General features: G+C 35.2%; 2 long non-coding RNA genes across 3 annotated transcripts; both read right to left on the bottom strand.

Annotated features, from left to right (window-relative positions):
* Positions 1-17,199: 17,199 nt before the first annotated feature.
* Positions 17,200-18,099, bottom strand: LOC127839245 (uncharacterized). Of its 2 annotated transcripts, none has more exons than XR_008030245.1 (2): positions 17,428-18,099; positions 17,200-17,353 (listed from the first exon to the last, which is right to left on the bottom strand). It is a non-coding gene; the product is annotated as an uncharacterized LOC127839245 (long non-coding RNA). The 2 variants fall into 2 exon arrangements; XR_008030244.1 differs by having other exon boundaries at positions 17,502-18,099.
* A 2,214-nt stretch (positions 18,100-20,313) lies between these two features.
* Positions 20,314-24,419, bottom strand: LOC127839240 (uncharacterized). Its single transcript, XR_008030237.1, has 3 exons — positions 24,401-24,419; positions 22,732-22,825; positions 20,314-21,654 (listed from the first exon to the last, which is right to left on the bottom strand). It is a non-coding gene; the product is annotated as an uncharacterized LOC127839240 (long non-coding RNA).
* Between the last annotated feature and the right edge of the window lie 1,476 nt (positions 24,420-25,895).

Raw genomic sequence — 25,895 nt, 5'->3', positions numbered from 1 at the left:
ATACATGTATTATTAATGCCTTAATACCTGTTAAGTCATCAAACACCCTATCAGATTTTCAATTTATGTGTGAAAAACATCTAATTCAAAGCAACTTACATGTACCTGATTTTTTTGGGTGGGGAGGGTGCGGGGAGAGGGCATTGATCATAACCCCCGAAATATTTCAAAGTTTATTAAAGGCTAACTACATGTATATCTTATTATAAAACTGAAATTAAATAACAATTATCTCAATCACATATGTCGCTATGTATGCTTTACAAGGCAAATCAGAGATATAGGATGTAGAAGTAACAAGTGTAAAATTTAGAATTGTAAAATGCAATAAAAATGAAGTTTCAGGAAAATACTAGTATTGTGTGAGTTCCTTGGCTATTCAATGCAGTGAATATTGCAGCTATCAGACGTAGCTTTCAAGGTAATAAACTTGTTCTTTTAATACTTGAATGTGTCCAGAGTATAATTATGAAAATGCTTTTTGAAACTTAGTGATTGAACATAAAATAAAAAATCTTGACAAGATTGTACATTCAGTTTCAACATACTATATTTAAACAATTAACGTTCCAATGAAAAATAAGTTCACACTATGATATAAATACCTTGCAAAATGTTGAAACATATTGAATTCAAAATTGAGATACCTGTTACAAAGTACATTATAAGTGAACAAATAGTTAACATGACTGGCTGAAAAGGTTAAAACATACTTTGTTTATCTTATTGCTTTCACCTAATAATCCGCATACACTACATGCTGACATCTGTTGTGACTTATAGTTCAAGTCGAGTTTATTATAACATAACTGTCACATTGTGTGAACAGGTAAATACATGTAGTTTCCTTTGTCAGCAGTTAAAGCTCCATAGAACATTCACAACCCTTAACACTTGTCAAAAAAGGGACAATTGCAAACCGATGAATGGCAGTTTCTGTCTGTTTATAGGTTGGTTTCGGTGAATTTACGTAGTGTTCTGGAATGGTTGGATTGCATAATTTGATGGTAAATCTGGCTTTGATGAAAGAAAACAATGTTTCTTTGTGGATATTTCTGACCCCGTCCTATAAGGCCATCGATGCAAAATACGAAAAAATGTACGCAAAAGTGTGGACACCATCTTATAATCAATCTGAATAATAATTGAAGACGTACGGTAAAAAGTATTGCTCGCAGATTTATTTTGTATTTATGTTCACCAATAAGCTTACGTATTTTGAAGTTGTATATCATTTGTCAAAAAGATAAAAGTTGTCAAAAGGGAATGTGCATCGTGAAATTATATTCTTAGTGTTATAGGTATCAGCAATATTCCAACAATGTTCATATAAAATTTTAGTGGTGATTGAAAATTTTATTTAATTTTGATTGAATCTCATTATATACCATTTTCATCATATTTTCTATGCTTTCAGAACGTCTAAAAGGGACATTTCGTCATTTTTGGTCGTCGAAGTTATCTCTATAACATAAATAGGATGACAAACAGTACACACTCATTTATACCTTTGCTTAAATACACACTCTAAATGTCAGTGGGTTGTGTTTATTTCAATCTTGCATTTTAGAAACATGAGTTACGTCTAAGATTTTGCCCTGGCGAACAACTTTGTAAAAAATTGTTGATATTAGGTCCATTCCACACTAGGTCACCAGACGATATTTAAAGCGGATATATACGATTTTTTACATGTGTTTAATTGTAATATATTGATAAAATATGTTACAATAACACAAAATAGGCAAGAAAAATTATACATTAAAGCCGAATTTCATAAAATGCAGCAAAGACAAATTAGCGCCCGAACCGATAATGACGTACATATTTTCCTACAATAACCGAAGCATTCGTCTTTGTATTAGGATCGGAGATAGTGTTGGTGTGTCGTATGAATAGATGTCGTTGCAGGAATTCAAATAAACCGTTAAACTAAGTTTAGATGCACATTGTACATGTATGGTATACATGCTGGCGAATTCGGCTGTACAGCCGTTTTCAATTTCAGAATTAAATATCTGGCTTATTTCGCATTTTTCGACACATGTTCTTCTTAACTTTTATTTTCATTTATATTGAAATATATATATTAAAAGTTTTTTACACAGTTTATATAAATTCATAAATATTTGACAAAATCGTATATACCCGCTTTAAAGAAAAGCAGAGGCTAACCATGCGGCCCGGAACAACTACATGTATAGTGTCTAGTCATACGGCCCGTACTGCTAGACTGTATTGGCTAGTCGGAGGCTGTGTATGTATAGCCTTTCCTTTGGGGATTGTCTAGTCCTACAGCTTAATAAAGTATAGAATTGTCATTCAGTGCTGTTGATCAGTAATTAATTTGTTAAAGCTCATAAAAGTGCACACGTTCTTCATATGTTTCGGCTTCCTTTCATGTAATACGGTTTCTAAGTTGATTCTTTAATTAGTCGACGATCCTAAGGAAAGTGTAAAAAACTGTTTTTTATGAGGTGCGGCATCGATATTATGAAATTCAATGACGGCAGTCGTCAAAGGTATTTCTTAGAAATTGAGTTACACAACTAATTTGATAATTATTTGACAATTGATCGTTTCATACAAGCACTCGTTCAGTTCTCTGAAAATGGCCGTGTCATTAACCGTTGGGAGAAAATTATCCACTTATGGTGTATATATAGGCAACATTGAACTGTACCAGCATTCAAATTGTGTACAGTTTTGTAAACCTAGTTCAAGCAAAAATGATGATTAAAGCAGATGCCCTATGGAAACTTTCATTAAAAATATAAAAGTGTCAGAAATTACAAAGAGCTGTATTCATGGAGGGAAGAACTTCAAATCAGAAGGCACAGGCAAGCGAAATCAGAGGTAAATAGGATAACTTTCGCATTCTTGATATTCCTTTATTCTGTTTACTTCAGCACAATATTTAGTGGCTTTAATTTACATAATTGAAGATATGAGCAACTTTAATTGTCATACATGCGAAAAACAAAGGCACGGATAAGCCTGTGTATTCACACTGTCTAATCAGCTTCTTTGTTTCCGCTGCATCATTACTTGAAATTACAAGTTAAAAACCAATCATTGTAGTTCCGAAGATTTATTTGTATGCATAGTCAACATAACATGTATTATGCCCAATTGTCATGAAATGGTGCCTCATATTGTGAAAATAGGGTATATAGCTGTATGTTGTATATGCTTTTTGTCAAGTGCTATTAACTCAGCGATTTTCCTCGTCAAATTGGGAAAAGTACCCGTACCAGTCCAATTGGGAAAAATTGAGTCGTGAAAACCTCAAAATTGGGAAAAATCGAGTTGTGAAATCTTTAAATTGGGAAAATCGCGTCGTGAAGTTTGGGTCTTATTATATATTATAAATAACAAAATATTAAAAAGAACACACACAATCATTTACTAGTTGTTTTAATCTCTTATAAAGCAATGTCTCTTTCTTTCATTTTTTTTGAAAATTTCAACAATCTTTGATGTTTGATCATCACTCAGTTGCTGGCATCCCTCTCTGCACAGCATCATTAGTGCTGTCAATGTGTCCTGTGATAGACGGTTCCGATTGGTCGTGCAAAGATTATTTGAAATCTTGAAACCAAACTGCGTCAGTAAACGGGATCCACTTGCCTGATGACTCTTTTTTAGTTTTTTTCATAATATTTGCTATTATGACTGAGACTCATTTCAAACAACGATAAGGTTATATACAAACCGACGTAAAACAGTACGCTGGCTGCCTGACAAAAGAACGGAAACAGTAACGACTCTATTGATTGAACGCGCTGAATAATAAAACCCGAAATTAATCAAGCGCGTGGCTACACACAACTATAAGATTTTCTTTGTTCGCTCGCCGAAAGTTGTGTTTTGTTACGAAACTTTCGATTGTTTTGAGAAAAAATCCGTACGCCGATTGGGATTTTTTCAGATGCCGATTGGGAATTTGGAAATTTTGGCTCCATTGGGAAAGTACCATTTACCGGTACTTTATAAAGAAGGAGGAAAATTGCTGTAACTGAAAGCAATTAAATCATATTCAATTGTTTTCGTTCTATAATACTTCTTTACTTTTTGTCAATTTACATTTCCATCTTTTATTGTTTTATCTTTTTCACATTAAGTTTTCTTTTTTTTGTTTTGTTGAAACTTTTCTCATTATTATGTCGCAATTTTCATTGCCTTAGTTATTATTTACTATATATTTAATTAATGCATTTGATATTTGTATGTATTTATATACTCCATAAGTGTGATTTATGTTGATTGCTGTAATTGTTGTTTGGTGAAATATATTAACATTTCATATCTCCCTTTTTTACCCCAATAATGCACGAATCAGATTTCCAACCATGACGAAACATTATCCATGCTTTCATAATGTCTATAAAAAAGGGACATTACGTTATTTTAAGTCGTCTAAGCTATCTCTATAACAAAAAATAGCATGATAAACAGTATGTACACTCATCGTTATCTTTGCATAAAAAACACACTCTTTCAAAATTTGAGTGTGTTTATTTTTAACTTGTGATTAAAAAAAAGCTATAACCTAATTTTGAAAAATGAGTTGCGTCTAAGATTATGCAATGGCGAAAAACTTCATTGCCTTCAACGCACTGATTTAAGCGGGTATATACGATTTTGTCAAATATTTATGAATTTATATAAAATGTGTAAACAATTATTATATATATATTTCAATATAAATTAAAATAAAAGTTAAGAAGAACATGTGTCGAAAAATGCGAAATAAGCCAGATATTTAATTCTGAAATTGAAAACGAATTCGCCAGCATGTATACCATACATGTACGATGTGAATCTAAACTTAGTTTAACGGTTTGTTTGAATTCCTCCAACGATATCTTTTCATACGACACACGAACACTAACTGCGATCCTAATACAAAGACGAATGCTTCGGTTATTGTAGGAAAATATGTAGAGTAAGGTCGGGTAATATCGTCCTGTGGTATTTATCGGACACATTTAAATTATTGTTATTTCTATTATGTAGTTGCTAAATATAACGTCATTTATGATGACATCATACATATCACATACAAGTTCCATTCAGCGCTTTTTGTTTTCAATCGTTGAAAATCATATCGTATTTTAATGTGAGCATCTTATCAACATCTATAAGGTAGGTACCAAATCATTTTAGTCATAAAACATCTATTTAATGCTATTAGGTGCTGAAATAGTGAGAAATGATAGTTTGTATCCTTAATATAATGACTGTTAATCGTTAATGCAAACAAAATCACCGTTGTCTGGTTACTGGGATGGTCGAAAATTGCCACTTAGAATTGTCAATTGCGGGAAATATCGACAATACTGAAGTAAGTATTCCCCAAGTATAAATTGCTTCTTTTATTTTTCAGAATCATGACAAAGCAACTAAAAGTATCAAAAAGCGACAAACATTATTCAGATGCCAATTAAAAACTTGCTATAGCTATGGCAAATAGTGGTGCTGTGTTGAAGCGGAAGGCAGCAGAAATGTTCAGGATTCATAAATCCACTCTAATGGACAAACTCGCAGGTCGAACTCCAGAGCATAGAGCACAGGGTCCAGTAAAAAAAAAAAAATTGTTTACATAAACAATTTTTTTTTTTTTTTTACTGGACCCTGTGGCATAGAGCAAGACTTGACCCTTTCACCGTCCTGACAGAAGCCGAAGAAAATGCATTGGTTGAGTACCGTACTGGGATGGCATCCATCGGTTATCAAGTAACAAGCAATGAACTTTGCCTTGAGGTGAAAACAATCCTTGATTGAAACCCCTTTCCAAACAATACCCCAGGTAGAGATTGAATAAATGCAATTAAAAGTCGGCACACTGAATTACCTGAAAGAACCCCCATGAAGCTTGGACAGCAATGAACCGGGTTGTCGATCCGACGAGGGAGCTGCCAGTGAGTGGATTTGCTGTACTTCCTGTGGATCCGAATGGCATATTAACTGCACAGGGGACGCAATGATCTTAGAGATACCCGCAGAGCAAGTTTGCAACTACCCATTCCACTGCAAAAGATGATTGTAACTCAATCGTACAATGTTTCATTGAATTGCTTTGTGATTTTGTTCAGAACAAATTTTGTGAAAGAAAAAAATAAAAGAAATCTTCAATTTCAGTACAAAAATTAGATTTTTTTTAACTTGTAGGGTGGAAAATAACTACCTGAAGTGTCCGAAAACTGCCACCATACACCTTGTATTTTTGTTAGTGCATTCTCGCATCAAACACATAAAGACTATAGAAATTATATCAGCAATTTCACGTTCAACTGCAAAATAACCTAAGTGTACAAATTGATTGCGAATAAATCGCAAGTTAGTGACATTAAATGCAAAAACAATGTTAAATGGGCGATAACTACCCACTTTACTCTACGTCACAATCGGCTCGGGGCGCTAATTTGTCTTTGCTGCATTTTATGAAATTGGGCTTTCAGGGTTTGCCAAAACTTGAAAAATTTGTCAGTCATTCAGACTGACAGACTTGAAATTTTTGTCAGTCCGAATCAGTTTCTGTCAGTCCCACTGTCTGACTAAACTATAACAGCAAAACACAACAAAAGAGAGTACCTTTTAGATGTTTATGGGTTTTTATCACATTAAAATACAATAAAAAAATGTTCAAAGTCGATATAATTAAACAATTATTCTATTAATAATAACCCAATGGCATACTTTTTAGACTTTTTTTTGTCAAACAGTTTTTTAGCCTGCACAGCCTTACAAATCCATGTTCTTGAAAAGTTAGGGTGACCAGGGCCCTCAATCCATTTTAGGGAAAGCGGGTTGCTACCCTCACGAGGGGGAATTTTCGCGGCGTTTTCCTTTTTGGGAGATTTTTTACTTACTCTCTCATTATTACATTTGTACATGTTTGCACTATGTTAATTTCTTTTTTCATAATTAAGTATGTTTATCAAGATTAAATTGAAATAAAATTATGATATAATAATCATGAGACTTATCTTTAAATTATTATTTTTTTATGCCCCCCTTCGAAGAAGAGGGGGTATATTGCTATGCTCATGTCGGTCTGTCGGTCGGTCTGTCGGTCCGTCCACCAGGTGGTTGTCAGACGATAACTCAAAAACGCTTGGGCCTAGGATCATGAAACTTTATAGGTACATTGATCATGACTCGCAGATGACCCCTATTGATTTTGAGGTCACTAGGTCAAAGGTCAAGGTCACGGTGACCTGAAATAGTAAAATGGATTTTGAATGATTACTCAAGAACGCATACGCCTAAGATCATGAAACTTCATGGGTAGATTGATCATGACTTGCAGATGACCCCTGTTGATTTGAGGTCACTAGGTCAAAGGTCAAGGTCACGGTGACCCAAAATAGTAAAATGGTTTCCGGATGATAACTCAAGCAGGGTTCGACACTAAGGCACGTCCGACAGACATTGTCTAGTAAGATCAGTGGTCGGGCTAGTAAAACTGTGGGCTAGCTTGTCCGACTGGTCGTACATAACAAATCTATACTGATTCATATAACTATACCTAACCGAAAACCTTTTTCTCTTAATGTGTAAAATAACTCTCGTATCCGTTATTTACATCAGAACAAAACTAGCATATATGTATAAATAAACGTGGAGAATTCACATGATTCATCGCTATTTTTAGACGCGATTGGCGAAGGAGAGCTTCCCGCAGAAATTGCTTGTTTCCATTGGTCAAGTTGTCATGAATATTAATGATTTTCTTAAGTGTCTTAGAACTTTACATCATGTTTTTACGACTTCTATTGACAATCGGTATCATCAATGTAAACATTTTGGCGTAGCAGACGAGAGAATGTTATTTAAAGAATGGCTTTGTTCAAGATTGGATTTTCATCAGACAAATAAGTTAATAAAGAAGAATCCGACGGTAAAACTGACACAGATTATGCTGGAAAAAGGGCCTTAGAGCTGTGGTTGCATGGAGCACAGCGGTCAAGGAGGCCAGAATTTGATGACCTTGAATAAATGTCACCTTCTGTACAGACATCATTTATTTAACTGGTGATAAACAGTGAAATTATAACAAACAATTTATGTTGTTAAATAGTTTTATTTTATTTTTTACTCTTTGCATCAAAATGACTTTCTTGTGTTCACTAATTATTTACTGATAAATAATTGATTGAACCGTTACACGACACAATTGTGTTTATTTGTTATGTCATTTATGGTCTAGTAGACATCATATTCGGGCTAGTACATTTTATGAGGAGCTGGTCCGATGGTCTGGCTGTAAAAAAAGTTAATGTCGAACCCTGTCAAGGACGCATACGCCTAGGATAATGGAACTTCATGGGTAGATTGATCATGACTCGCAGATGACCTCTATTGATTTTGAGGTCACTAGGTCAAAGGTCAAGGTTACGGTAACCCAAAATAGTAAAATGGTTTTCGGATAACTCAAGAACACATACGCCTATGATCATGAAACTTCATAGGTACATTGATCATGACTTGCAGATGACCCCTATTGATTTTGAGGTCACAAGGTCAAAGGTCAAGGTCACGGTGACCCGAAATAGTAAAATGATTTTCGGATGATAACTCAAGAACGCTTTTGCCTAGGATCATGACACTTCATAGGTACATTGATCGTGACCCGCAGATGACCCCTATTGATTTTGAGGTCACTAGGTCAAAGGTCAAGGTCACAGTGACAAAAATCATATTCACACAATGGCTGCCACTACAACGGACAGCCTATATGGGGGGCATGCATGTTTAACAAACAGCCCTTGTTGTTTTTTTAAATCCTACGGGGAATTTTTCTCCCAAAAAAGGGGAAAAAATTATACTTTTCAGGTGGGGGACTGCGGCCAAATTTAGGCCGCAGATTTGATAGATTGAGGGCCCTGGTGACATCCAATCAAGTTTGACTTAATTGCACACGCCCATTCACACTTTGGATTACTTCAATTTCTGTTTATTAGCCAATTTCACAAGTTCTAAAACAACACCTAGCTATTGTTAAAATATTTTGTCTTAGCTGAGGTGGTTGATTTCCAGATTCAATTAAATGAATGTCTTGCACACCTATTTCTTGATAGAAAGGCCCATGATAATTACCACCATCCATTCTTGTTGTCTGAAATAACACAAAACATTTTGCTACATACTATCAACAACAAATCAACACCAAAATAACCCTATGTCCGAATTTAAAATATCCGAAATATTGTACATCTGGTGAAAAATCTAATATTGATTTCAGAAATTGTTGGTATGTACATTAAAATATATCCTTCCCTGAACAATATAATAATGAAACTATTTAACAAAAAGCTCACAAATGCCTGTTGAAACAAGATTTCTAATCCAACTTTAAACATCAAAACATCAAAATGAAGGTAAGAAAAAAAGGATTTTGACAGAAGTTGAACAAAACGCATGTACTTTCTATTAATCCAATAGCATATTATACACTTTGAGTGATCTTTTTGAAATCATTTTTCATCTGATTGTGTCGGTCAGTCGAACCGATTATCTTAATTCACTTGTCGGTCCCGAGAAAAAATTGCCGGTCTGGACTGGCAGACCGACGGTTTTGGCGAACCCTGGCTTTAATGACATCAGTAATGTATAATTTTTCTTTCCCATTTTATGTATTGTAATATATTTTATCAATATATTACAATTTAACACATATAAAAAATCGTATATACCCGCTTTAATGTAAACAAAATCATCGATATTAGGTCCATTTCTACACTAGGTCACCGAACGATACTTGAAAAAAAGGGGAGCAGCTCATTCATCTGTCTTGACAAAATGTACAGTTTACGATTCATTTGTTTGAAAAATAGAAATTGTATGAATCAGACCATCGTTTATATATAGCTATTTCATATAAATAGATGTAATAAACACATATTCACCTTTGTCATTACATTATGAGTTTTATATTCCTTACTAAAATGTATTTGTCAAGTTCGTTCACTGAATGATTTGTCAAACGCCGCCATCTTAGGTTACATTCAACTAAAACATCGAGTATCTCTCCGTAGTGCGTAATTTCTAAAGAGTTTTTCTTCTCTTCTTGAATAAAAGCTATTTAAAAATCTAAGGCTTGTATTATGTGCCTTTTTCTAATATCCACATGTTTCTGCAGTATGTTTATCACGTCAATTGCATTTTAAGTTAAAAAAAAATGAACTTTTAATTTGCGTTTTCTGTTATATGGGGCTTTTGTCGAAAAATTCTTTGTCGAAATATGGCTGCCAAAACGATGTTTGTACTAGTGCCTGCATTCGTATGACATGCCCTTTTATTGAAATTAATAAAAAAAAAACATATCGATCGTTAAAAGTATTACAAAAGTTTGCGATAGGGGAAAGAAAGGCTTGAAAATTGCTTTAAAAGGTTGCAGTATTAGGCTAGATTGAACTTTACCGGTACGCAGTTGTTTACCACTATCGACAAAGCGGGGGTTTGGGGGCTGTAGCCCCCGATACTAAGGAAATATATAGGATAAAATGGATTATAAGATGTTGCGTTAGTTGTTATGTGTTAGGTGTTAAGGGTTAGGGTTAGGGTAAGCTGTTTGATGTTAAGTGTTGCGTACCGGTAAAGTTCAATCGTCCCCAATATTATAATGCGATCATTTCGGCATTGAAATTAGTGTAATTTAAATGGTAAAACCACAGATAATGGAATGTTAATATTGCAGAAATTCATCTACAAGCATGATTATAAAACGATTTTAATGATTATTCGACCAATGTCCAGTGTGACCATTGGAGTGCGAGACAAGATGAGTGATGTGAATATTATGGACAAAATGAATGGGCCTGTAAGGGATGGGATGCGGATCTGATTGGGAAGAATAAGTGTTCAATTTTTGAATTACCTTACTAGCAAATACGATGATCTCCATATATTTAAATTTCAGATTGGAGAACAAGATTACAAAAATACACAACGATACGCATGCATTCCATTCACGCCATTCTCTCTTGTTTCGTATGCTTGATCTTTTATCCCTTAAGCCACATATTGCCACAAAATCAGTGGCAGTCTTGCTCTAGGCTTGAAGAATGTTAACACACTGTTAAAAGCTTTATTTGTTCAAATATCTCAGTTATTGAAATATAGTTGAAAAACATCTTAAGTGCATAAAAGACAAGTGTTCTTGCAGTTTGTGCCGATATCTTAATTAAGGTTTGTGAATACATCCTTGAATACGTCTGAAATCGGTGACAAAATTTCACTTTGCGTGAAGTATAACCGTGCATAACCGTGCAGTACACAATGAACTTTTAAACAAGAACACAGGCTAATAAAAAGAGTAATTCTGATGTATTTTACACTGCCATAAGCAGCATAAAATCTGTATTTTATGTACTCGTTGAAATTCTTGTTTTAAAAAGTGCTTGTTCCAGTCAAATCTCTGTGTATGTTTGGTATTGAAAGTGTCGTTAAATGGTTTTACCAAAACATGCTGTTATGTGTGGCGTATTCTGCAATAACTATAATGTCAAGTAAAATAGTTGAATGAAATCCACAGGATTCAAATCCGGGACCTCTGCGAGTCAGATATAACGCGCTTCCTCTGTGTCGGTCAGGCTTAAATACTGTTCAGCCTATTGAAAGAGATATTATGGGCATCTAACAATTTATAGGTGTATATCGCAGCCGTTTTTTTTATTTTTGGTGTTTTCACTTCATATACACTTATATTTGTTAATGCAGCATCAACATCCTATAATGCTAAAACAAGATCCCGGAAAGAGAAAAATAATGCATTTGAATATGAAAATGATTCGATTTCAATGTGAATCAAAATTGAGTGTTAGTGCAGATTCGTTCATACGACACAAGGGCACTATTTTGTTGAACGTATCATTTCCGCTTAGAGGACTGGGTGAGTCATGTAAAATATCGAATATAATATATATTTTTATAAACAATTAGAAGAAAGATGAGTTGCAGATAATTGGACAGTTACCACATTTTAACTAACTCTTTTGGCCTGTTATTTCTTTTCAGCTCAAATCAACAGTGAAAAATGCCCATAATATCACTTTTAAACGCCTTGTAAGAAAATACACGCACTTTAAAAATTATCATTACAACGCATTCCAGACGCTTTACTCTATTAATAAATGTATTTCCTTTACAGCTCAACCGATTTTTACAACTATGCCCCAGATCTGAAAGGTTACTGCAATACATGATTGAATTAATACCTTAATGATCTTGGGAGTAAATATTTCAGTTTTTTGTTTTCAGTAATTCATTTAACATCTCCAGACTTATCAGAAAGTTACAGTCAGGTCCAGCTGTTAAATCTTCATACTAGTATTCAACAACTGACTTGTAAGTGTGATTAGGATTCTTTAGTTATGCATACATGCATTGCACTTGACAACACCGTCTTCGAATAGTGATGCTTTTTGGTATTTTATTTCAGATGTACATCGATGATGAAGTTACAATCTGGACAAGATCTGACAGACGCAATTAAGTGAATCGACATTGTGACGGTTGTTTTATCGAAATTATGTTATTAACGGTATATGGTGATTAAAATGTATTTAACAAATTACAACATGCTTGCTTTGTGTAATAATAACGAAATCAAAAGCCATTGCTTCGGTTATCATCGGTTGACTTCAGTTATCCTCGGTTATCATCGGTTGACGTCAGTTATCCTCGGTTATCATCGGTTAACTTCAGTTATCGTCGGTTATCATCATTTATCATCAGTTATAATCACTCTCATCGCATCATCATTGAATAGACCACTTGACATAATTCGATAGTAATATAATAATGATTCTTTAATAAAATATGTATCGGTAATTCACATTTATATTCAACAAACAATGTTTAATAAATACAAACATTCACATATCAGGCATTAAGCAAACACAAAACGCACTGAATGTTTCTACATGACACTTGATGAATCTTTGGGTAAATATGAGCCTCGTTCTGGGAAAACGTGGCTTAATGCACGTGCGTAAAGTGTCGTCCCAGATAAGCCTGTGCCGGATAAGCGTACATACGCCGTATGCTGCTATATGGTGTTGTACGACGCAGACGGACAAGCGTACATACGCCGTATGCTGCTATATGGTGTTGTACGACGCAGACGGACAAGCGTACATACGCCGTATGCTGTTATATGGATTTGTACGACGCAGACGGGCAAGCGTACATACGCCGTATGCTTGTATATATGGAGTTGTACGACGCAGATTTCTTCTTACACGGACTAATGACGAATAGCGTTCCACTCTGCAACATAGACACTCAAAATGTTAATTTAACAACACTTGCAAAATTTTGTTTCGTTTTTATTTGTGAGCGTAAGCTCACAAATAATGTAAAGACAATTTTGCAAATCAGTATGGGCTTTACTACGTTAGGAACTGTAACCCGTGACTGCCTGTGTGTATAACTGCAGTAAAATTAAGCAGACGACGAATGCTAGGCTAGGAGCGTCTGATCTAACCACCGCATCTGCCTGTTTATAGTTCCCACTGGTACACTAAATTTTGTGTATGTATTTAAAAGTATTTAACAGCTTGTAAGACAACGTTGGCCAGTCTAGTGTTGATCATTAAAATCTGTACATATTGGCTGCTTTCAGGAAAAAGGGGCTTAATGCATGTCATATAAGACTAGCCTGTGCACACTGATTAACAACACGTCTCAATATGTGCTTTAAGACACACTCTTTATAAATTTGAATTGGTTGTGGTCACTTCAAACTTGCGATATAAAAAGCTATCACATACTTTTGAAAACTGAGTTGCGTCTAAGATTAAAAAACAGCGAACAATGTCAGTGCCTTCGGCGCCTTGACTGAAAGTTAATTTTGTGCTGTTGTTTTTGTAAGCAAACAAATAATAATAGTATGAATCTTTCGGCTCGAAGGTCAAAGTTTTCTTGTCGGTCCCGCGACTTCGAGCCATAAGGAGTCGACTAATAAATGCAAGGGGAATGGGTGGAGCAGAGCGCCGTTGATATTTCTATTAAAGGCACGGACGATAAAATACATATTGGGTGTATAACTTTTTTACTAATTCGCCAGGAAGCTCTTTACTGCCACCGCTCCTTTAAAGGACGTGGCATCTGCATCATGATGTATAATGATAGATACATGCGACCTCAGGTCATATCATCTCCGGTTCCAGCGACGAACCTTTTTAGTTAGTGCTCACAGTGAAGACCTTTTAGTTGGTCGAACGTCTAATGAACACGAAAAATACTAGAAGGTCATGCTTGAGAGCGGTCTTAAATCATTCGACCCCCTGGTGCGAGTGTGTAACCACGAGGCAACGAATCGGCTCAAATAATTTAGCCTATGAAAACGGGGCTTAATGCAGCCCGCACGTGCTTATTAGGTACGACACTTTACGTTTTTATGATATTTTGTCAAATTTAGTCTCTTCTTAGCGAAAATTTTAGCAAAAGGCTAAGCCCCCCGTGCGCATTACAATACCATGCCTCGCTCGTTGTCGTTGTCCGCTTCCCTGAGCAATAGGCAAACAAATCTGTGGACGGTAATCACACAAATAATGAAAATGAACAGGTCGCTTTATTATTTGAATAACCGACGAGTTTCATTCAGATGTTATCAAATTATGAAACTCAATAAATATAATAATATAATCAGGATATTTTTTAGACCGATGATCAGACCTCACACTTGGGCATGTTGGTCCAAAAAATGTGTTAAACATTAAAAGCTAAATAACAGTTAACTTCATAGCGACACGATTCAGATGCATGTGCAATACAAAGACAAGACACTTCAATTTAATGACCATTTAATTACTAAATAATTAAACACATACCAGAAAACTAGAAGTGTGACTGTCTGAGAAACGATTACATAAAAACAAAACGATAATCAATAGGACAACAACATCTCGAATTTATTAAATTGATGTTGAAACAAAGCATCATATAGCTAACACTCAATTCATTAAGAAGTCGAAATAAAGCGTTAAAAGGATAAACAAACATACAGTCGCCGTGGCGTAGTAGATATGGTGTCCGCCTCGAGATCGGGAGGTCACGTGTTCGATCCCCACTGTCGAATCGTTCTTTAAATCTCCCCATAGACACCAAGTACTAGTTCTAGTCCGAGGAAATGGACTCAGGAGCGTTTCAAATAAGTTAAGGCTTTCCATGCAATCGAGCTAAAATAAATAGGTTAGACTAAACTAAACTAAGGCGAATCTACAAAGCGGCTGTGTGTGTCCATCTTTGTTCATCTTTAGCAACATAAAATAGTTCAGTTGTTTGAAATTAATAATATTCTTATAGCTAGTTACTATTCAAAGGTTATGATGTACCAAAACACCGATACTCACAAGTATTTCAGATAGAAATATCGTCACAAGATGACCTACGTGCGCCAGTAACCGTAAAATCTATTCCGTAGTGAAGTTATACGACCCCTTGCTTGTCAACTTGTTTTTCTTGGTATATCATATTACGTTCTTGATGGATCATTATATTAAGTACCTTTTATTTGATAGTTTCAATGCGTATGTTATTAGCAAATTGTATGATGTTGGTCATTAAAACTTAAATGGTCGAACATCTGGATTAAAAAATATGAGCCGCGCCTTGGGAAAACCGGGTTTAATGCATGTGCGTTGTGGTCCAAGATTGGCCTGTTCAATTCGAAACTATCCGCTTGTATGGAATTTTTCAAGGGAATTATCGTTTAAATTATCAGCCAGTCTATGTGGAAAATGTCGTTTCAGATTAGCCTTTGCTGTTCGACACTTTCCACTTGTATGGTACTTTTGTTTTAAGGAATTATCCTTAAAAAGAAGCCACCCGTTTATGTGGAAAGTGTCGTTCCTGATTAGCCTTTGTGGATTGGGCAGGTTAATCTGGGATGACATTTTATGAACATGCATTAATGCTAATCTGGGACGACATTTTACAAACATGCATTAAGCCCAGATTTCATATTTTATCTTTATATAGGATTATATTCCATGAACTTTTCTTATTAGCACAGTATTTAGTTTTGGCCTATTTTTTACCATTTTCTGTTCAGAAGCAAAGTGAAAATGACTACATGCGAACAGCATAAAACCAGAACAGCATGCACTTAAAGGGATCTTTTTAAGTTTTGATAAATTGACAAAATTGAAAAAAGTTGTTTCAGATTCGCAAATTTTCGTTTTAGTTATGATATTTGTGAGGAAACAGTAATACTGAACATTTACCATGGTCTAATATAGCCATTATATGCATCTTTTGACGATTTAAAAACCTGAAATTATTAAGCGTTGCAACGCGAACCGATTTAATAATTTGGAGAGTTCTGTTATTGTCGTGTAATTTTGTGAAACTACTAAGATTGCTTATATAAAGTACAAAATACATCTCTCATACATACTTGGCAGGATGGCCGAGCGGTCTAATTGGTTTTTACTCCAGGACTCCGGGGGTCACTGGTTCGAGCCCTGCTGAAGGCTTCTTTTTGCATGTTTTTATTTTATTCTTGTTTTTTTTACTGGAGCTTTTTAGATCCAATGTTTACATTTATCAATATAAAGCATTTAATGAAAAACTTCAAAACATGCCAAAATCTGTGAAAAGGCCCCTTTAAATCGTCTCGTTCGTTTGATTAATAACTGAACTTCTTGAACGAGCTTACAATTTTCTTCCTAGGTCAACGTTTGTATGCCAAACACGAGTTTTTATGCACTAATTGGATGAAATATACTCGTGTTTATAAACATTTGCACACGAACGTCCTGATAACGCAAACATTTAAAGAAACAATGGTCCACATCTTCGGTGTGGTATCATCAATATTGATTTCTTAATGAGATAATAATCGTATTAGATATGATCTGGTGACCTAGATTTTGGATGCACGTGACCCAGATTCGCACTCATTCTAGATATCGTCAATATAAGTATTCGGAGAACGTTGACTGCAGATCGATTAATAAAAGAAGCCTCTGCAGTGAAAACAAGTTTTTTTTCTAAGATTTGACCTTTAGTTCTAGTTTTTTGACACATGCGAAACAGATTCTAACCGTCGTCAAGATATTTTCAACATACTCATTCGGAGAAAGCTTAAATTTTACAGTATTCACTACGGATGCTAGTTGAGCTCAACGCTGATAAAATGTAACAATAACTTTTCAGCTTTAAGCCGAAACTTATCAAGTGTAATCTAGTTGGAAAGAATTTAATAATGATAAACATATACACATTTGTTTAAGTGACATTTTTTGCAGATCATGTACTTTTAATAGTCACAATTACAAAACTTGTAGCACAGTATGGTCATACCTGATGAATTTAATAACGCACATACACTATTCACCTTATCTTGTAATCGATTATATAAAAATATATTTATCCAATGTTTATTACTAATAACGCTCATACATTTTTCACCTTATCTTATAATCGATTATATAAAAATATATTTATCCAATGTTTATTACTAATAACGCTCATACATTTTTCACCTTATCTTATAATCGATTATATAAAAATATATTTATCCAATGTTTATTACTTATAACGCACATACACTTTTTACCTTATCTTATAATTGATTATATAAAAATATATTTATCCAATGTTTATTACACAAAATTCATGAGTGACTTACGGGTGCAGATAGTGAGAACTAATTTAAAATACTTAAAGTAAATGACTTGACATGTTCAGAGGTACACAACACCTATTCAACAAGGAGACAACATTGTATTTGTTTGTTTAAGGATATAACATATCTAGAATACAAATAGAGACAATAGCAGTTTTGACATTTTTAAGTACATTACATCATTATCCCTTGACTTTTAATTGACTTATTTCCAATAACCAATTTTAATTTGTATTTCTTATATAAGAATAGATAATTTAGAATAGATAACTTAAGATATTTTTACAAAACAATGAAACATATTTTCAAGAAGTTCAATTTCAAGAGTGCTTTTAATATTATTAAATGAAAAACATGGCATATAACAAGGTTTTTCAATTTAAAGCATGGTTTTCTGTTTACCACAAGCCCACAGCAGTCATTTGATATACATCTGTACTTCATTTTTGTGTATATATAAGTTTCATAAACTAAATTACACAAGCGTTGCATCTTAAAGATTGAACAAAAATGAAAATGATTTGAACATATGCATGAAAACAGTGAAATAGTTTAACTGATTGAACAACAATACAGTATTTATTTACACTGACAATTCATTTGTTTTTCATTTTTTAAATAAAAATGGCAAAATGTAAAACGCATAGTCAACACGAATTTCATCAGGCTATTAGCACATTTAAGCACATCAAAATATGTTCTGGTAAATGGGGATCTACATTATATACATATAAAGCACAGACATATTATGTCCGTATGCAAACACCTACACTTGATGAGCAATTGATCACCTTTGTAATAAATTTGTAATCGAACGACTGAACTATATTTTCATAGTATTTTTATTTGAAATCACAACACACTTTCAATGCATAATAATATTCTTTTTCCACTTGAATATTCTTTAATCAGAATGCAAGAAATCAGCACAAACACATCAATAAAATAAACATGTAAGTCTCTTCAAGTCACATAAACTTAAATATTTGATAACAAATTAAGAGTACAAGGCATAACACAATCAATAAATAAATCAAAACTAATGTGAACAACCAAACTATCTGATCTTAAGATATTTTCTGGTGTTTTTCAATTGGGAGATTTCTGGAAACTGGCCGCAGTGAATGCACTCCATTAACAGCTTATGTGGCCATGTCAACGTGTAACAAATTGTAACATAACTCGTAAATAGTCACATTCACTTATCAGCTGCACGTTCATAAAATATACTATAAAAAGTACAGAAAGTACAATGTATAGATTCATCATTAAAATATACACATTTCTGAAGAGACATTTTGTGTCAAACATTCACTTATAATCGTCATAATTACATGTTATTTTTTATTCTACAAATTCCATTAGACTAATTGTCGAGTATATCATGTAAATAATTTGATTTTCTCTATGAATTTACTTGTTATGTTGAGATGTGAACACATTAATTTTCTTACAAGGGAGACTGTGTTTTTATTTTTGAAGCAAACAACATTGCTCTAACCTGAGAACAAAAAGAGACAACTGCACTACTTAACAATTGCCAGCATATTACATCACTCTGCCTTGATTTGTAACTGACTGATTTGTTGCAGTTGCTCTATATATCAATTGCACAATTTACCTATATACAGAGATCCAACATTTATTGTTGGTAAAGTTACTGAGTGATTGAGAGGATGAAAATTTGGACTTGTAAATGTGTATATACACGATATAAAACATAAAAAACTATTATGTTCAAAAACAAATGTCAACACTTATGAGCATGTAAGTACATGTATATTAAATATCAACACAAAATTGGCAAAATCAAACATAACTTTGACATCAGTCATGATTTTCATAATTCTTTTAATAATTCATTTTTAAATACTCAGTTTCAAAACATTGAAAGCTTTCCAAATAAAGAGGCATTATCTTATAATTTAACAAACCATATCAAGTCAAATAAATAAGGTAGTAGTAGTACATACAGAATTGACAATTGAAAGAAGATTAAATGATTTTGTCTTTATTTAATGAATATTCATTTCGAATAGTGCCATACACGATTCTTGATAATACTTCTATATTGCATCTAACAACAGAAAACTGAAACTTGTTTTTTACATGAATATAATCCAATACATATTTTGTATATAATGTTACCAGCATAATTTAAACAGCTTTCAATTTTCTTAAGCTCAACGTATGAAATAATGTCTTAAGTACAATTTAATTTTCATGCATTTATCATTATCAGGTGCAAGTTTCATAAGTTATTGATAGACGTGCTATATTTGTGCTTAAAGTAATAATTAACATACACGACTTAATCAAATATCCTTTATATCATTATATTTAACTATATTTAACAAAAATATTCAATGTTTAATGAATGACACCATCAAAATTCAGTCCCCAAAGACATGACATATTGTTTTGCTTTAAACACATCTTTGCTGGTCACATTAATTTATGGTTTCCCCTTAAATTGTTGTGCTTTGTCATTCTGCCATTTCATTCTGAACAAGGTCATTTATTTTTCGCCCGTTACAAAGTTCAAAGATGAGATCTGTCAGAGTTTGTGCTTAACATACCATGAGGAATGTAGAGAATATCTATCTTAAACAGTATTTATCTCTGAGCTCCTAGTTTTGACTGGGGTCATACGGTAACAACTGCTGCAACTGGCTGTGTTGCTGATTGTCTCTGAGCTCCTAGTTGTAACTGGGGTCAATTTGGTAACAACTGCTGCAACTGGCTGTGTTGCTGATTGTCTCTGAGCTCCTAGTTTTGACTGGGGTCAATATGGTAACAACTGCTGCAACTGGCTGTGTTGCTGATTGTCTCTGAGCTCTTAGTTTTGACTGGGGTCATACGGTAACAACTGCTGCAACTGGCTGTGTTGCTGATTGTCTCTGAGCTCTTAGTTTTGACTGGGTTCAATATGGTAACAACTGCTGCAACTTGCTGTGTTGCTGATTGTCTCTGAGCTCTTAGTTTTGACTGGGGTCATACGGTAACAACTGCTGCAACTTGCTGTGTTGCTGATTGTCTCTGAGCTCCTAGTTTTGACTGGGGTCATACGGTAACAACTGCTGCAACTGGCTGTGTTGCTGATTGTCTCTGAGCTCCTAGTTTTGACTGGGGTCAATTTGGTAACAACTGCTGCAACTGGCTGTGTTGCTGATTGTCTCTGTGCTCCTAGTTTTGACTCGGGTCAATACGGTAACAACTGCTGCAACTGGCTGTGTTGCCTGACCATGAGGAATGTAGAGAATATCTATCTTAAACAGTATTTATCTCTGAGCTCCTAGTTTTGACTGGGGTCACTATGGTAACAACTGCTGCAAATGGCTGTGTTGCTGATTGTCTCTGAGCTCCTAGTTTTGACTGGGGTCAATTTGTTAACAACTGCTGCAACTGGCTGTGTTGCTGATTGTCTCTGAGCTCTTAGTTTTGACTGGGGTCAATACGGTAACAACTGCTGCAACTGGCTGTGTTGCTGATTGTCTCTGAGCTCCTAGTTTTGACTGGGGTCAATATGGTAACAACTGCTGCAACTGGCTGTGTTGCTGATTGTCTCTGAGCTCTTAGTTTTGACTGGGGTCAAGATGGTAACAACTGCTGCAACTGGCTGTGTTGCCTGACCATGAGGAATGTAGAGAATATCTATCTTAAACAGTATTTATCTCTGAGCTCCTAGTTTTGACTGGGGTCATACGGTAACAACTGCTGCAACTGGCTGTGTTGCTGATTGTCTCTGAGCTCCTAGTTTTGACTGGGGTCAATATGGTAACAACTGCTGCAACTGGCTGTGTTGGCTGACCATGAGGAATGTAGAGAATATCTTTCTTAAACAGTATTTATCTCTGAGCTCCTTGTTTTGACTGGGGTCCATACGGTAACAACTGCTGCAACTGGCTGTGTTATCTCTGAGCTCCTAGTTTTGACTGGGGTCAATATGGTAACAACTGCTGCAACTGGCTGTGTTGCTGAATGACAAGTTTTATTTCGTCAATTGGCGTCTGCAAAAAAAGAACAACGTGATACTGTAAATGTGTTTCCGTCTATTTTTGATACCAAACGAAAAACAAAACTTGCATAGGGTGTTACGACTTATATGACTTGAATCCATAGATGAAACAATGGCTCGATTGGTCAATGTGGATTTGAGTGCTACTTAAAAGTACCCCGGGTACTCTTCAAGTATACTACAATATACCCCGGGTACAGAAAATACGCTTAAATGCACCCAGCCAATATTTCACTGTACTCGAGGTTTACTCCTACCCAAAATCCGATGTGATACAATGCGCTAACGAATTACGAAACTAAATTATCTTTGAAAAAAAAACTGACTCAACATTCTTTGAGAGTATGAGTTTCGATTATACTGGGGCAATTTTACAGAACACTGATATAAATATGAACATACTAACTAACTTGAGAAAATGATCAAACAACGGCCAATTTAGCGTTAGTATTCCTGGGTACATTTTCCATACCCTGGGTACATTGTAGTATGTTTAAGAGTACCCGGGGTACTTTTAAGTAGTACCCGGGCTGACAAAGACCAATCAAGCAAAATGATGGACCTGGGACTATTGATACAATAATAATTAATAATAATTATTTTAGATAAAGTATAACCTCTTTGTTACAAAATAATTTGGACTGAGTTTTTATAAAGATCCTTTTTATTATCAAATACTACCTCATCAATAATGACAATAAGCAAAGGCCTACTAGACGATAGTCCCAAAAACATGAATTCAGCGAGAGTTTTTCTGAGAAAACTCAGATGATTTTTATGAAGTAAGAAAATGGTTTGGCCACCATGAACCCACATTCCAATTTTGTGTCAAAACTCTACTACTTATGTCAAAGGAAACATGAATCCAAATAAACAAGAAGGAAATTTCACATGATAATAAATATATTTGGTTTCATCACACAAGAAGCAATACTTTTCGAGGTTCGAGGTTTATACTAGAACGTACAGCTGGATGGATGTATCGACGAACAAGGGTCAATCTACATGCACCCACCCATCTCTGAATTCAGGGGCTTGCCAAAAATAAACACATCGCTTGAAAACTCACCCGTAGACTGAGGGTCCTGCTTCAGGGGGATGCTTAATGAGCTGTGACTACAAATGCTTCCAGAACAATCTCAATGCTTTGCTATCCGGGTTTCCTGGAAATAAAGTAAATCATGAGCAAAATGAAACAACAAAACTGAAGACAACACTAGCTTTTTCAAGGATAAAAAACTGGCTCAACCCGGGTAACATAATTGTGAGTGTCTTAATAAGATATAGACTTTCATATAAACGAGCACACATATTTTAACAAAAGCTCGCCTTGTGCCCACGATGTTACAGAGCTGGGTAACCACTTGAAACTGTGTACACGTTCAATGAAATAAAATTAAACTATGTAGTTGTTATAAATTACTTTCATTTGGTTTTAAGACCAAATTTTATTCAATGGTGTTTATACAAAACACAAATATCAAGTGGTGTGTAAGAAAGACCAGGGTTATATATAAATTGTTCTAGAACACTTTTTGAACATTCACCAATTGCAACAGATTTTGCTTTTATGGTTAAGTATAAGAAGAAGAAGAGCTTCGCTAATATATTGTTTTTTTGTAAAGGTGAAGGGACCTATCTCAATACTTCATCAAACAGAAGGAGGGATGGGTGGAGAGGGTGTATAGTGTGAAGATGTGGTCTTTTATTACATTATCTTTCAAAATGAAAAAAAAGTTACATAACTTGCCTACACAGTCCCCCTTATGATAGTAAGCATGTGTTCCAAGTGCGAAATCAATAGACATGATGCTTAAGAAGTAAAGTGCACCAAATCACAAAACTTAACAAAATTTTCAATGTTCTAAGTATAAAAGGGGGCAATAATTCTGTCAAAATGCCAGTCAGAGTTAAATAACTTTGCCTGCACAGTTCCCTTATGGTAGTTAGTAATTGATGCAAGTATGAAAGCCAATAGCGTTGATACATTAGAAATAAAGTGGACATAAACACAAAACTTAACCTAAATATCACTTTTCTAAGTATAAAAGGGCACATAATTATGTCAAACTGCCAGCCAGAGTTATCTCACTTTGCTTGCCCACTCCCCTCATGATACATGTAGTAAGTGTAACAAGTTTGAATGCAATAGCTTTGATACTTTATAGAAAAAGTTGAACTCTAACACAAAACTGTTTATTTGCATCAAACATGTGCTCAAGATGGTTCCGGAATATGCCCTTACTAGAAAGGGCTATACTTCTAATAGGGGTCGCATGAAACAACAGTTATAATCTACACACCATAGTTGTATTGAATCCTGTCAAACTGACACCTGTTTGTTAATTGAAAAACTCTATTTAATATGGGCATTGGTCATAATCTGAGACATGGTGGGTGCGCGAAAATGATATCTCCTTAAATAAGTGATTCCACAGTTTGACGTCATTGAAATGTGCGTAAAAAACGTCAAACTTTGTTTTAAATTATAGATTGGTGGACAAAACTAGTCATAATGTGCGTTCTCTTTATCAATAAATTTAATATGATTTATGACAAACACATGTTTTGTGGATATTCTTCAGACATATTATATTTTAATACTTGCGTTTATATATTTACTCTAGTGAAAAACATAACATCTGTTCATTTGTGCATGGAAACCAATTATTATTTCAATAACCTAAATCTGTACTCAAATAAAATATATAATGCGTACGTCTAAACAAAACACATACAAGAGTAGGTAAGCTGCTTTGAAATTATTCCACATGGTTCTTGGCTTCCTCAATTGCATGGTTTCTCCTTGCAGACTTTGATTGCCACATACGCAGTCAACTTGTTTACTGCAAATGGCCCAAAACAACATTTTACAGATAACGTTTAAGATTATTTCTTAGCTGTAATCAAATCCCTTATCATTCAATAAGACACTAGTTTTTCTGCATATATTCTGCAAACAGAGAAAGAGTATGCAATTTTTAAAGGAACGTTTTTGGTTGTTCTTGCTACTGCCCTGTGTAAGAGTCCCTTTATTTACAGATAAAGATGGAATCTTATACATAATTGGTTTAAACGTGTGCAATATGTTTAACAATTATTATTCAAACGGAACTAGTACAGTTCATGGAATATAAAATAAAACTACATATTAAACAAAGATACGCTTGTATATTTTAAAAAAAGCCTACTTTAAATAATCATCAAATTAAAAGCAGCCAAAGCATATCACAATACCATACAATATGTAATGCAATATATTGGAATAATTTGTAGTTACCGGTAAATCTGTTTTTATGTGTTGGCGTATTAATTTCTTTTAGTTATGTCACTGACTTATGTCAGTCAACTTTCTCACAACATATTTGAACAAGTCTCTTTAAAATCTTACACTTTCTTACTTCCATGACCATCCAAGCCCATATGACCATAACATGACCCACAGGTCAGTACAGGGGCAGGGTGCAGGCCATCCTTAACATGACCCACAGGTCAGTACAGGGGCAGGGGTGCGGGCCATCCTTAACATGACCCACAGGTCAGTACAGGGGCAGCAGAGTGCGGGCCATGACCCACAGGGTGGGGTCATGACCAACTGGTTAGAACAGGGGCAGGTTGCGGGCCATGACCCACAGGTCAGTACAGGGGCAGGGTGCGGGCCATCCTTAACATGACCCACAGGTCAGTACAGGGGCAGATGCGGGCCATGACCACAGGGGTGTGGGTCATGACCAACTGGTTAGAACAGGGGCAGGTTGCGGGCCATGACCCACAGGTCAGTACAGGGGCAGGGTGCGGGCCATCCTTAACATGACCCACAGGTCAGTACAGGGGCAGGGTACGGGCCATCCTTAACATGACCCACAGGTCAGTACTGGGTGCGGGTCATGACCAAACTGGTTAGAACAGGGGCAGGTGCGGGCCATGACCCACAGGCAGTACAGGGGCAGGGGAGGGCCAAATTAACATGACCAACAGGTCAGTACAGGGGCAGGGTAAGGGCATCCTTAACATGACCCACAGGTCCAGTACAGGGGCAGGGTACGGCCATGGACCAAACAAAGGTCAGTACAGGGGAAGGGGGTTATGATGTGCGGGCCATGACCCACAGGTCAGTAAAGGGGCAGGGTGCGGGCATGACCCACAGGTCAGTACAGAGTAGGGTGCGGGCCATCCTTAACATGATTAGAAGAGGCAGAGTGCAATAAAAATAAAACATAATAAAAGCAAATT

The sequence above is a fragment of the Dreissena polymorpha genome, chromosome 7 (genome assembly GCF_020536995.1).
Source record: "Dreissena polymorpha isolate Duluth1 chromosome 7, UMN_Dpol_1.0, whole genome shotgun sequence".
NCBI lineage: Eukaryota > Metazoa > Mollusca > Bivalvia > Myida > Dreissenidae > Dreissena > Dreissena polymorpha.
The sequence above is the reverse complement of the archived record's forward strand: the minus strand, read 5'-3'. Positions and strand labels throughout refer to the sequence as shown.